This window comes from Perognathus longimembris, chromosome 16, assembly GCF_023159225.1.
Source record: "Perognathus longimembris pacificus isolate PPM17 chromosome 16, ASM2315922v1, whole genome shotgun sequence".
NCBI classification, from domain to species: domain Eukaryota; kingdom Metazoa; phylum Chordata; class Mammalia; order Rodentia; family Heteromyidae; genus Perognathus; species Perognathus longimembris.
In genome coordinates this window covers 30629653-30641816 of record NC_063176.1, presented here as the reverse complement: position 1 = coordinate 30641816, position 12164 = coordinate 30629653, and the positions used below count along the sequence as shown (strand labels likewise).

General features: G+C 41.2%; 1 long non-coding RNA gene across 1 annotated transcript; it reads right to left on the bottom strand.

The window, feature by feature from the left end:
• Positions 1–4326: 4326 nt before the first annotated feature.
• Positions 4327–11872, bottom strand: LOC125365054. Its single transcript, XR_007213617.1, has 3 exons — positions 11862–11872; positions 6178–6185; positions 4327–4442 (listed from the first exon to the last, which is right to left on the bottom strand). It is a non-coding gene; the product is annotated as an uncharacterized LOC125365054 (long non-coding RNA).
• Between the last annotated feature and the right edge of the window lie 292 nt (positions 11873–12164).

Sequence of the window (12164 nt, the reverse complement as noted above, 5' to 3'; positions counted from 1 at the left end):
TGGTTAATGTTCATAGAGTTCATAAGCAGTGTAGATTAGAATGATTATGTCCATCAATGGGAAAGTCAAAGAAAAAAAGATGAAAGTGGAGGAGAGAGGCTTGGGGTAAGGAAGGTGGGAGAAAAAATGAGAAAGACGTAACAAGTATGACAAGAAATACCTTAAGTATGTGACTGTAACTTCTCTGCACATAATCTTTTTTTTTCAAATTTTTATTATCAAACTGATGTACAGAGAGGTTACAGTTTCATACGTTAGGCATTGGATACATTACTTGTACTGTTTGTTACCTTGTCCCTCATCTCCCCTCCCCCCTTGTTCTTTCCCTCCCCCCCCCCCCGAGGTGTTCAGTTCACTTACTCTGTACATAATCTTAACCAAAGGAAAAAAAATTCTTGTGGCAGGCTACAGTTGTTTCATTCAATTTTTCAAAGGTAGGAGGAAACGCTTGCTTACTAAAAAAATGAGCCCTCTTCTCTGTATTAGTCTCTGGTCAGGTTGAAAATTGAATTGTCTTTAAATAAGTCTCCATAATTACTTCTCATGGGGACTGAAAGTAAGGCCTCATATATGTTAGATAAACACTCATATTAAGATACATCTGTGGCCTTTATTTATTTTTTGAGACAGGGTCTGGTTAAGTTTTAATGTGCTAAAACTCTTGCCTGGCCTTAGGAGTACTGGGATTACAAGCATAGCCCACCACACCAGACTATGTCTATATAATCTGAGTTCAACATGAAGCAATACATGTTCATTTAAGAGAAAAAAAATAGAAAACAAGACAAATCAAAAGGTAGTGCCAGATACTGGTGGTGCATGTCTATAGTCCTAGCTTCTCAGGAGGCTGAGGTCTGAGGATTTTGGTTCAAAGCTAGCCAGGGCAGGAAAGTCTATGAAACTTTAATCTCCAATTACTCACCAGAAAACTGCTCATGGATAGCCATCAGGCCCTAAGTTCAAGCCCCACGACTGACAAAAAAGAAGTATTCCCACTCAGAAATGTTGTGAATGCTTTCTTTTGATTAGCTTTTACAATGTAATCAGGTGATGCTGGTTTTAAGTCAAATGGTGTTATTGCTACAAGCGGACTTATTTCTTTGTCCTTTCCATCTTCAACTTGTCTATTATAACGAAAAGTTTTATAGAGGTCAAGTGTGTGCTGCTTGCCGCTTTTCAGTGGGTAACGAAGACACAAGGTTGAAGTAACTACAGGAAAACTTGTTAAGTCTTTAGCCCACTTGATGATTGGTTCTTTGTGGTTTTGCTTTGGAGGAAGGTAATTTTTTTAGTTCTGCATATATTTTAGATATGAGGCCTTTGTCCGTTGAATGGCTGGTAAAGATCTTCTCCCAATCTGTGGGCTTTCTGTTTATCTTGCAAGCTATGTCCTTTGCCGTGCAGAAGCTCTGCAGTTTGATGCAGTCCCATTTGTCCAACCTTTCTTTGATTTGTAGCCTTTCTGGGTCATTGTTAAGGAAGTTCCATCCTGAGACAAGCAGCCCAAGTGTTTCTCCTACTCCTTCCTTTAGTGTTTTCAGGGTGTCTGTTTTGATTTCGAGGTCTTTGATCCATTTGGAATTGATTTTGGTGCAGGGTGATATATAATAATCTAGTTTTAGTTTGTTGCATGTGTTGAGCCAGTTTTGCCAGCACCATTTGTTATAGAGGCTATCTTTCTTCCAGACTATTGTTTTAGCCCCTTTATCAAAGATTAAGTAGGGGTAGTTCTGTGGGTTCATTTCTGGGTCTTCAATTCTGTTCCATTGGTCTCCAGGCTTGTTCCAGTGCCAGTACCAAGCTGTTTTTATTACTATAGCTTTATAATACAGCTTGAAGTTGGGTATTGTAATTCCTTCAGCACTGTTCTTTCTGCTTAGGATTGTTTTTGCTATTCTAGATCTTTTATTGTTCCATATGAATTTCTGGATTGCTTCCTCTATTTAATTAAAAAATGGTGTTGGGATATTAATGGGTATTGCATTGAATTTGTAGATAGCCTTTGGCAATATTGCCATTTTGATTATATTAATATATAGGGAATAATTATCACAGGTTTAGGCAAGTTACAGCAGAGGATCACAAGAGCCTAATAGCTATCTATACCCTTATGAACACATAAGATGATGCTAAGTGAAATGAACTCCATGTTATGGAAATGATTGTTATATCACAGATGTAACTACTTTCAACGTGCCATGTGTAACTGTAGCTTCTATTATTGATGATCTTCTTGTATCACCTTCCTGTGGTTGTACCTACAGTATCTCTGTATCTTATCTGAGTATATTGGAAACCGTGTATACTGGTATTAGAACTAGGAAATTGAAAGGGATTACCAAAATCAAGATACACAGGGTAAAAAAAAGACAAACAACTACATATGCAATACTTGCAAAACTGTTTGGTGTAAATGAACTAAACAAATTATGGGGGGGGGAAGGGAAAGGAGGAGGGGGGAGGGGAAATGAGGGACGAGGTAACAAACAGTACAAGAAATGTATCCAATGCCTAATGTATGAACCTGTAATCTCTCTGTAATTCAGTTTGATAATAAAACTTGGTTACTGTTGTAGAGCTTTTTATTTTAATTTAAAGTCTTTGTAGGATTACTTTATATTATGGAATTCAAGTTATAATTTTTATTAAAATTGTCTTAAGTCAGTTGATAACATAAGTTGATGTGGATTTTTGCACTGAAGAAATTTTTTATACTGTATCTTCTTGTAGTGATAACTTGCTTTATTTGATTTGGTAGCCCATAGTGAAAGTATGTTTACAAAGTATATATGGAAACTTAATAATGTGAAATTGAACCTCAGATTCCTTTTTTGGCAATTCAGCTTTATAAATTTTTATGATGGGATATTTTCTCTATAAAAGATTTTTGTGCTTTTTCTTAAACAGAACAACTACTTGGGATTATTATAGGGTGAAGATTATTCTTAGGATATATGGCATAGCATAGCCAAGACATGGTTATATTTTAAAGTATTATTTGTATCATTCCTAGTTTTATTATTTTACTGTAGGTGAATACTGAACTTTTCTATTATAAAATATTGGAATTCTTGACTTTGAGAACAGTTAGGTATGTGCTTGAAATACATTTTTGATGACAAAAAGTGAGATCTTTTAAGGGACCATGTAAAGACTGGGGTTGTATTAATATAAGTTATTTTTATATATTTTCTCAACCATTCATCCTACATGTACACTTTAAAATAAATATACAGAAAGTTTTTTGAAAAAAAAAAGAAATGTTGTGAATGATGTGAACACTTCTTCTACCTTTCCAGCCATTTTAAAAATGATTACACACATATGATTATACATGTGTCCTGGTAACTCAATAAAGATAGTAGACAGGAACATGCACTGGAGATTGATTGATTTTACTGACATCATGTTGCATTCTGAACTATTCTAGGATCGTGGAGTTTTGACTTTAACAGTATAAGCCCCATGTGTTCTAAGCTAATTGATCAGGGAATACAACTGCTTTTACATGTCCCTGTCATATTATTTAAGCCTGAAGGCAGTCTGTCATGGAGCCACTTAGCCTCTGACAGAATAATAGGACAGCACTTAGGGAAGAGCACTGAGAAAGAATGAACAAGATGTAGGAAGGAGGTCATTAAAAGCACTCAGACCCAAAAGGATAGATAAGTAGGACTAAAAGTCCAGGACCCATGTCCTTCCAAATATTCTTGATCATTCTTTCAAACTCTTATCTGTTTAATTGCAATCCTCTTGCTTCAGGTTCCTGAATACTGGTATTATAGGGGTAGATCACCATGAATGAGTGTATCTATCTATCTATCTATCTATCTATCTATCTATCTATCTATCTATCTATCTGTCTGTCTGTCTGTCTGTCTGTCTGTCTGTCTATCTATCTATTTATCTATCTATCTATCTATTTATCTACCTACATACATACATACCTTTTATATTTATGTATGTATGTATGTATGCATTTATTTATTGCTCTTAGCCTTGTTGTGCTTGTTAAGTTGACAGTTTAACACTTGAGTCACCCCTCCAGCTCTGTTATTTAAAAAATAAAGTGTGGAGAATTTTCTGCCAAACTTTCCTCAAACCTGGCATCCTTCTGCTCTTACTCTGAGTAACTAAGATTACGAGTATGAGCCAGTAGCACCTCGACTCAATTTTAGACTCAGTTTTTTCTAAACAAAGAAATGCCAGATGTACTTTAATTTTAATAGGTCAATGAAACTTAAAAAAAGCGAGACTCCTGCTTCTCAATGACTACTCCTCAGAATTTAATTACAGCAGTATTTTCCCTCAAATAATGGAGGACAATTAAACTTTATATGTTCAAGCATTTAATTACATATTGAAATACCAATAGCTATAAACAATTCACAGTACTACATACTAATTCAATACACCCTAAATCAACATAAAGATACGAGGATCTTTGTTCTTGCACCAAGGAGATTAACCACTTCACTAGTAATTAGTGCTACAGCCTTGTTGGTATCTTTTAAAACTGCCAGCAGCTGTTGAACCACATTCTTGTATGTGAACCAAGAATTATTGACCTGGGAACCTTGGAAACTTTGCTAGTGTCACATTAGTATTTATAGAAATGTTTACTTTTAAAAAATCTTATTTGGCTTAAAAAAATAAAAGTACTATTTTAGGCTTTACTTATAAACATCAAAACTCCAAATCTCATCACAGAGATAAATCTTGTAAATACTACAAAAAATAGACTTCTAAGTTCAACTGTGGTAGCTGGTCCCATACATGAGTTCTGGTTATAAGTAACTAGAAAACTAGCCTCTGTTAAGAACACTGGAGTGTTGACTTTGGACATGAGAGAAGACAATCCACATGGAATCAGTCACCAGAATCTGGCACAGGATGGAAAATCTAAGAGACAGAGATTGGAATTTGAGAAAAAAGTGGTTACAACTATGAGAAAAGAGTACCAGAGACAAAAAAGCTATGCAAATAAAGAGTTCCTACTTCTAAATTTTTGGTTGGATTACTAGTAAGTGGCACATACACAGATTAAACTAGGAAAACCAATAGTCAAGTGATATGAACTGAACACCTACCCAAACTCTTATTTGAATGGTGACCAGCATATGTACAGAATTATTGTGGAACATCAGAGAATAGAGATTCACAAAACAACTCTAGAAAAAAGAAAGCATTGCAATGTCCACAGTCCTCCCCACCCCAATAAAAATCATACTTTATTCAGCTTTTGCTTTCTTAATAAAGATTAAATATGAGATTTGACAGGCTATAACTGAGGTGCAAGTACCTGAACTATACACAAGACTAATCAAAGAATGGTAACAATGGCTCAGCCTTGTGATTATAGTTATTAAGCTGGATTAAACCTGGAGAATCTTGATTTAAAGCAAGGGAAGGCATAGAAGTGCCTGAAACTCCATATCCAAAAGAACCAGAAAAATCAAATCTTGCACAATGTTTAAAACACACATTTAAAATGTATTACCACAAAAACAACAACAAAGAAAACATAGGAAAATAAAATCAATCACAATATGTCTTTAAAAATGTACATTTATGTTCATTTAGAAGTGGTACAAAGGGGTTCAATCCAGAAGTAAGGTAATCAATGCTCAGGTGATCAATGGTCACCTCTTCCATCCTTTTTTTTTGCCAGTCCTGGGCCTTCGACTCAGGGCCTGAGCACTGTCCCGGGCTTCTCTTTTGCTCAAGGCTAGCACTCTGCCACTTGAGCCACAGCACCACTTCTGGCCATTTTTTCTATATGGTGTTGGGGAATTGAACCTAGGCCTTCATGTATACCAGGCAAGCACTCTTACCACTAGGCCATATTCCCAGCCTTCTTCCATCTTTCGTGCTCATCCTTCCCCATCCCATCTACTCTCGATTTATAGAGTTGAATTTTTACATTACATACTGTGAATACAATGATCTCATTTTCTCAACTCTCCTACTGGCATTCATGTATTTCTCTCTCTCTCCTTCACTCTCTCTCTCTGTCTCCCACCCACAACCCTACAAAACATGTGTGCGTGTGTGTGCACGTGCGTACGCACACACATACACACACATATCCCAGACTTAAGATATATTGATCAAACTTAACATTTCCCAGGAAGGTTTTAGGATCTCATTTTTAACTCTGCTGTTCTGAAATTATACTACTTAGTCTACTTTGTTAACCATTCTCCATATTTCCATTCTTAGAACCATTCTTTGAAAATGATCATTCCCTATAATTTTTTTTCAGAATTCTCACTAACAAGAGAAACAACATTCTACACTAGTCTTTTTTCTAGTTCTCTCTCTTTTCTATTTTCTAGGGAATTTTCTGGCCCTTGTTCTTAAGTAGTTCCTAAGAATTTGTTCTCAATTCTTTCTTTTTTAGAGCATCCTGGTCTTTTTTTTTTTTTTTTTAATTATTGGCCATGTTTAATTAATTGACTTGCTTTTAGTATACTCTTGTTATTATTAAAGACAGTAAGTTCTAATTATTATTTATTCTTTAACTACATTATGAAGAACGTGCTTTTTAAGATACCATTTTAAGTAACAAAATTTCTATTTGAGGGTATTTCACTGGAGATAACAGTTTCCTGCACTTTCTTTCCCGGTTGTGTTGGAACTATGGTCTTCAGATCCCAATCTCCTGAGTAACTAGGATTTCAAACTTGAACCAGAGGTGCTCCACTTGATCCTATGGTTTGAACACATTTGATTATTTTCCCTATTCATAGACCCCCTGAGTAGTCTGAGCATCATTTGAGTCTGATACAACACACATACACACACACACGCACGCACGCACACACACACATTGTGTATGTGTGTGATTTCCAGTGTCAGTGTCTGTATAGGATCGATGCCCTATATGTTACTTTTTACTTCATATTTGTTTGCTTTTGAAAAATGTGGTTGTCATTATAGTTTTTTTGTCCTTTCTCTTCTTTTCCCCTCCCCTCTTTTACAACTTTTCCTCTCCTTCTTTTCCTCAATCTCTCCTTTTCATTATGTTTCTTCCTTTCTTTTTCCCTTTTGCATCTGTTATTTTTCATTTTTCTTACTTTTACTTTCCTCCTTTCTGCCTTTGCAATTTCTCTTTTCTTTTTTCATTTGCTGTTTCCACCCTCAGAAGTTTTCTTTTTTCTCCTTTTTCTCTTTCTTCCTTCATTTTCTGCTCCTTGATCCTTTGTCTCCCAATTCTTCTCCTCATTGCACTTCCTGTTTCTTTCCTTCCTCCCCCTACCTTTTCCTGTACCTTTGACTATTCCTTCTCTTGCATATCCCATTTTAGAAAAGCTCCTGAATATTGTCTTCTGTTTGTGAAGCGTTTACATAGTTTTTCTGCACATGCACGGAGTACACTGGCATCTTCAGGGTCACTCTGACCAAAGGGAATGCAGCCCTTTCCGATGTTCTCTTCTTCCCCTTCCCCTTCCACTTCCCATTCTCCTCCCTCCTCATTCTCCTCTTTCCTCCAGGGGCGCAGAGGCTCTAGGCACGGGAAGAAGGACCTCCATTGCAGGGCTGCAGCCCCGCTGAGGGGGCCTGTGGCCCTGGGAAATTGGGGGCTTTGGCACCAGGCAGCACCATTTGCACCCTTCTTCCTGTGTCAATTCAGCGGCATTGGCTGGATCATAGGCTTGAGCGGGCGCCAGCTTCCCAAGGGAGACCTCCCTTGACCTTTCTTAGCCTCAGCACCGACCAGAGATGAGGCCTGCTGTTGTCCCCCGAGGACACCGGGGCCAGTCGGCGTCGCTTCTCTCGCCTGCTGCCCGCTGAAGGGGTGGTGAACCCTTGCCAGCACTCTGGAGCTCACACAGCTCCCCTAGCTGCGGGCCATCTGGCCCAGAGCTGTGGCCTCCCTTCCCAGGGGGCTGAAACTTTTCCCTGGGAGCCTCAAGCCACACTTGACTCTTGCACCATCTTCTTTGGCTCCCACTCGCACTCCGACTGCCCAAGAGCATCCGTCGTGGGTGCTCAAGAGCCACCCAGGTCCTGGACTTGCCCCAGAAGCCCTGGGAGAAGAGCTAGGTTGCAGTCCAGGGGAAGCAAGTTCTTCCAGCACTTGGCCAGCTCCTTTGCGAAGCTACCCACGAGCGGGTGCTTTGTCAGTCCCTTTACTCTCCTCTTTCACCCGTGGCAGCAAGAATTTCTGGCGTGATGGGAAAGACTAAGAGCAGTGTCAAGGATTTGCAGAGCTCGTCCCCATCCGTGCTGGAGTCCAGGAGACTCTGGAGCTGCCGCAAGGCTCCCCACATCCATTCATCCACCTGCGTGGGGACGCCACACCTGACCCTAACTACAGAGACCCGTGGGCTACTCACCGGGTTTCCTACATCCAACCAACGGGTCACTCGCCCTGCTCTGAGAGAAAGAATCCACAGCTGATTCCATCCACATCGCCCCCTCCGCCTTACCCTGTCGAAGACCATCCTTGGTAGGCTCTTGAGGGCCATCCTGCTGAGTGTCCTGGCCCAGAAGCACTAGCACAAGTGCTAGGTGGCGGCCAAGGAGAGCTAAGGCCTCCCAGCACATGTCCAGCTCCTCAGCCAAGCTGCCCACCGGCTGGTGCTTCTTAAAACCCTTCAGTATCTTCTGAAACCATAGCAGCAAGGATTTCTGCCATTACAGGTAAGACTGACAGCAGCCTCATGCATTTATGCAGCTAGTCCTCTTTGGTGCTGGAGGCCAGGCATTCCTGGAACTGCTCCATGGTTCTGCACACCCACTTGGCCCTTGGTGTACTGATGCCACCCTGGTCCACGTCCACAGACATGCCCGAGCTGTTCACCTGGGTTCCCAGATCCAGTGGATCACTCGCTCTGCTCTGAGGGAACACATCCGCAGTTGAGGCCTTCAACAGCTCCCTTCCCCCCTGACCCCCTCCCCGCCCTGCCCAAGATCACCGCCCCCCACCCATGGGCTCTGGAGCAGCAACCTGCTCAGGGACCTGGCTCAGAGCCTCTGACTTGTGGCTTAGCACTGCCAAGATCTCCCAGCACTTGGCCAGCTCCTTGGACAAACTGCCCACCTCCTGGTGCTTGAGCAAACCCTTCACTGTCCTTACACCCATGGTAATGAGAATTTCTGCCGTGATGGGAAAGCAGAGAGCAGCCTCAAGGATCAGTGGAGCTCATCATGTCCCTGTTGGAGGCCAGTCATTCCTTCAGCTTCCTCACAGCTCCCCATGCCCACACAGCTGCTCCCATCCTGATGCCAATACCGTCCACATCCAGAGATGCACTAGTCAATCACCTGGCTTCCTAGGTGTTGTGGGTCACTCACCGTGCTCTAGGCACTCATGTCTTCTGGTCCATCAGTAGCTGTGAGGCATGTCTTCTTCCTCCCTGTCCTCTAGACAGTACAAAAGGACCCAGTGTGCCAGCTTCTCACCTTGTATAGTCCTCTGACTGACCCACTCTTTCCAACAGTCCAGCCTCTATGACCCTCCCACCCCAGCCTCCCATGCATCTGTCACACTTTGGCAGCCTAGCAGGGGGTCTCCCAACATGCACCCCTCCTGGCCTTCCACATTTCCCCTCTTCCCAACTCCCAAGGCACAGCTCCAACTCTGTCCTTCATGTCCTGACTTCCTGGGTCCACATAACCAGCATCCTTTTTCCTTGACCTGGAGCACTAGGTAATGGTGAAATTGGCACCTTTCACCAACCCTCCCTGTGTCTCAACCCTGTGACCAGATCCTCTCTCTTTCTCCCCCACTTTATTTTCTGCCTCTCATTGCAGCACTGGGAATGGTTTTTTATTTGCTCCACAAACTCCAGGGCTTGCACCAATGCAACTGAAGGTAGTGGCCATTTGCCTTGTGTAGATTAATAAACAATTAAATGAACAAGTGCGTACACGTTTCCTTTGAACCTATGTGTGCATATATATGTAAACACACATGCACACACACACACACACACACACATATATATATATATATCCTGTATTATATGTATGTATGCATATTTTTACAGGTGTGTGTATTTCCCCAGTCTTTCCTTTCTTTCTCTTGGTTCTTTGAAGGGCTGTGGGCCTGGTGGCTTGCTTAGGAACTGATTTGTTTGCTTGCTGGGTTTCAGAAACAGGGTCTTAATGGGAAGACCAGGTTGGCCTTGAGCTTTGGAACCTGGTGTCTCTACTTCCTGTAGCCAGGGCCCAAAGGTGTGGACCATCAACACTGACCACCTACCTCCTTGTTGTTAGGTTGTGTTCTGATGCAGGCTTGTTCTTTCCAAGACTGTAGAAAGCAGAATGGGTGGACGGGAGATAGTTCCACAATGTCTGTGTTAGCAATTCCAGAGTTGGATAATTGTTAGTGAATTAATGATCTCCTCTGCACTGTCCAACTAATGCAGTGTCCGGTGCTGATTGAGAACATCTGTAGGTACTTATTAGCTCCAGAAATGTGGGAAACAACACTCACTTTGTTAAAATGAGTTTCCCGGTGCTGCTTGAGAACACCTGTAGCTCCTTAAAGGGATTAGCTTGAAGACCTCAAGAAACAACTCTTACATTGTTAAAAATAATATCCACATGCTGAATGAGACCACCTGTAGCTTGTTAAAGGGATAAGCTCTGGGATCTCGAGAAACTCTTACGTTTTTATCTGCAGTGTCCCAGAGCTGATTGATTAGCTGATTAGCTCCGGGAACTCGGGAAATGACTCTTACATTCTTATCCGGAGTATCCACGTGCTGATTAAGAACACCAGTAGCTTGTTAAAGGGATTAGCTCCGAGAACTCGGGAAACTATTGCATTGTTATCCTGAGTTTCTGGGTGATGACTGAGAAGAATTGTCTCTTGTTAAATGGATTAGCTCCAGGAACTCACGTTGTCAAAGGGAGTGTCCTGGTGCTGATTGAGAACAGCTGCAGCTACTTATTAGCTCTGAGAACTTTGAAAACAACTCCTACATTGTTTAAGGGAGTGTCCGGTGCTAATTGAGAACACCTGCAGCTAGTTAAAGGGATTAGCTATGGGAACTCGGGAAATAAATCCTATGTTATAAAAGGGAGTGTCTGGGTGTTGATTGAGAAGACCTGTAGCTAGATAAAGAGATTTGCTCCAGAAACTCTGGAAACAACTCTTACGTTGTTATACGTTGTTTGTGGGTGTTAATTGAGAACAGATGCAGCTAATTAAAAGGATTATCTCCAGGAACTAGGGGAAAAAACTGTTACATTGTTACTGGGAGTGTCCCGGTGCTATTTGAGAACACCCATAGCTAGTTAAAGGGATTTGCTCTGGAATATCGGGAAAAAAACTGTTACATTGTTAAATGGAGTGTCTGGGTGCTGATTGAGAACACCTGTGGCTCATAAAAGGGATTAGCACTGTGAACTCAGGAAACAACTCTTATGTTGTTAAAGGGAGTGTCCGGATGCAGATTGAGAACAGCTGTAGCTAGTTAAAGTGGTTAGTTCCTAGAAACAAGAAAACAACTCTTACATTGCAATGGAGAGTTTCTGGGTGTTGAGAACACCTGTAGCTAGTTAAAGGGGATAACTATGAGAACTGAGGAAACAATGCTTACAATGTTAAAGGGAGTGTCCGGGTGCAGACTGAGAACTGCTGGAGCTTCTTAAAGGGATTATCTCCTTGAACTTGGGAAACAGACTCTTATGGTGTTATCCGTAGTGTCCCCTGCTAATTGAGAACATCTATAGTTTATTAAAGGGATTAACTCCGTGAACTCGGGAAACAACTCTTACATTGTTATGTGGAATGTCCATGTGCTGAGTGAGGACACCTGTAGCTAGTTAAAGGGATTAGCTCTGAGACTTCAGTAAACAACTCTTAAGTTATTAAAGGGGGTGTCCGGGTTCTCATTGAGAACACCTGTAGCTTGTTAAAGGGATTAGCTCTGGGGACTCAGGAAACAACTCTTATGTTTTTAACAGGAGTGTCCGGCTTATGATTGAGAACAGCTATATCTTATTGAAGAATTTAGCTCTGAGAACTGGAAAAACAGCTCTTACATTGTTATTGGAGTGTCTGGGTGATTATTGAGAAGAGCTGTATCTTATTTGAAAGGGATTAGCTCGGGGAATTCGGGAAACAACTCTTACATTGTTATCGGGAGTATGCAGGTGCTGTTTGAGAACACCTGAGCTAGTTAAAGGGATTAGCCCTGGGAACT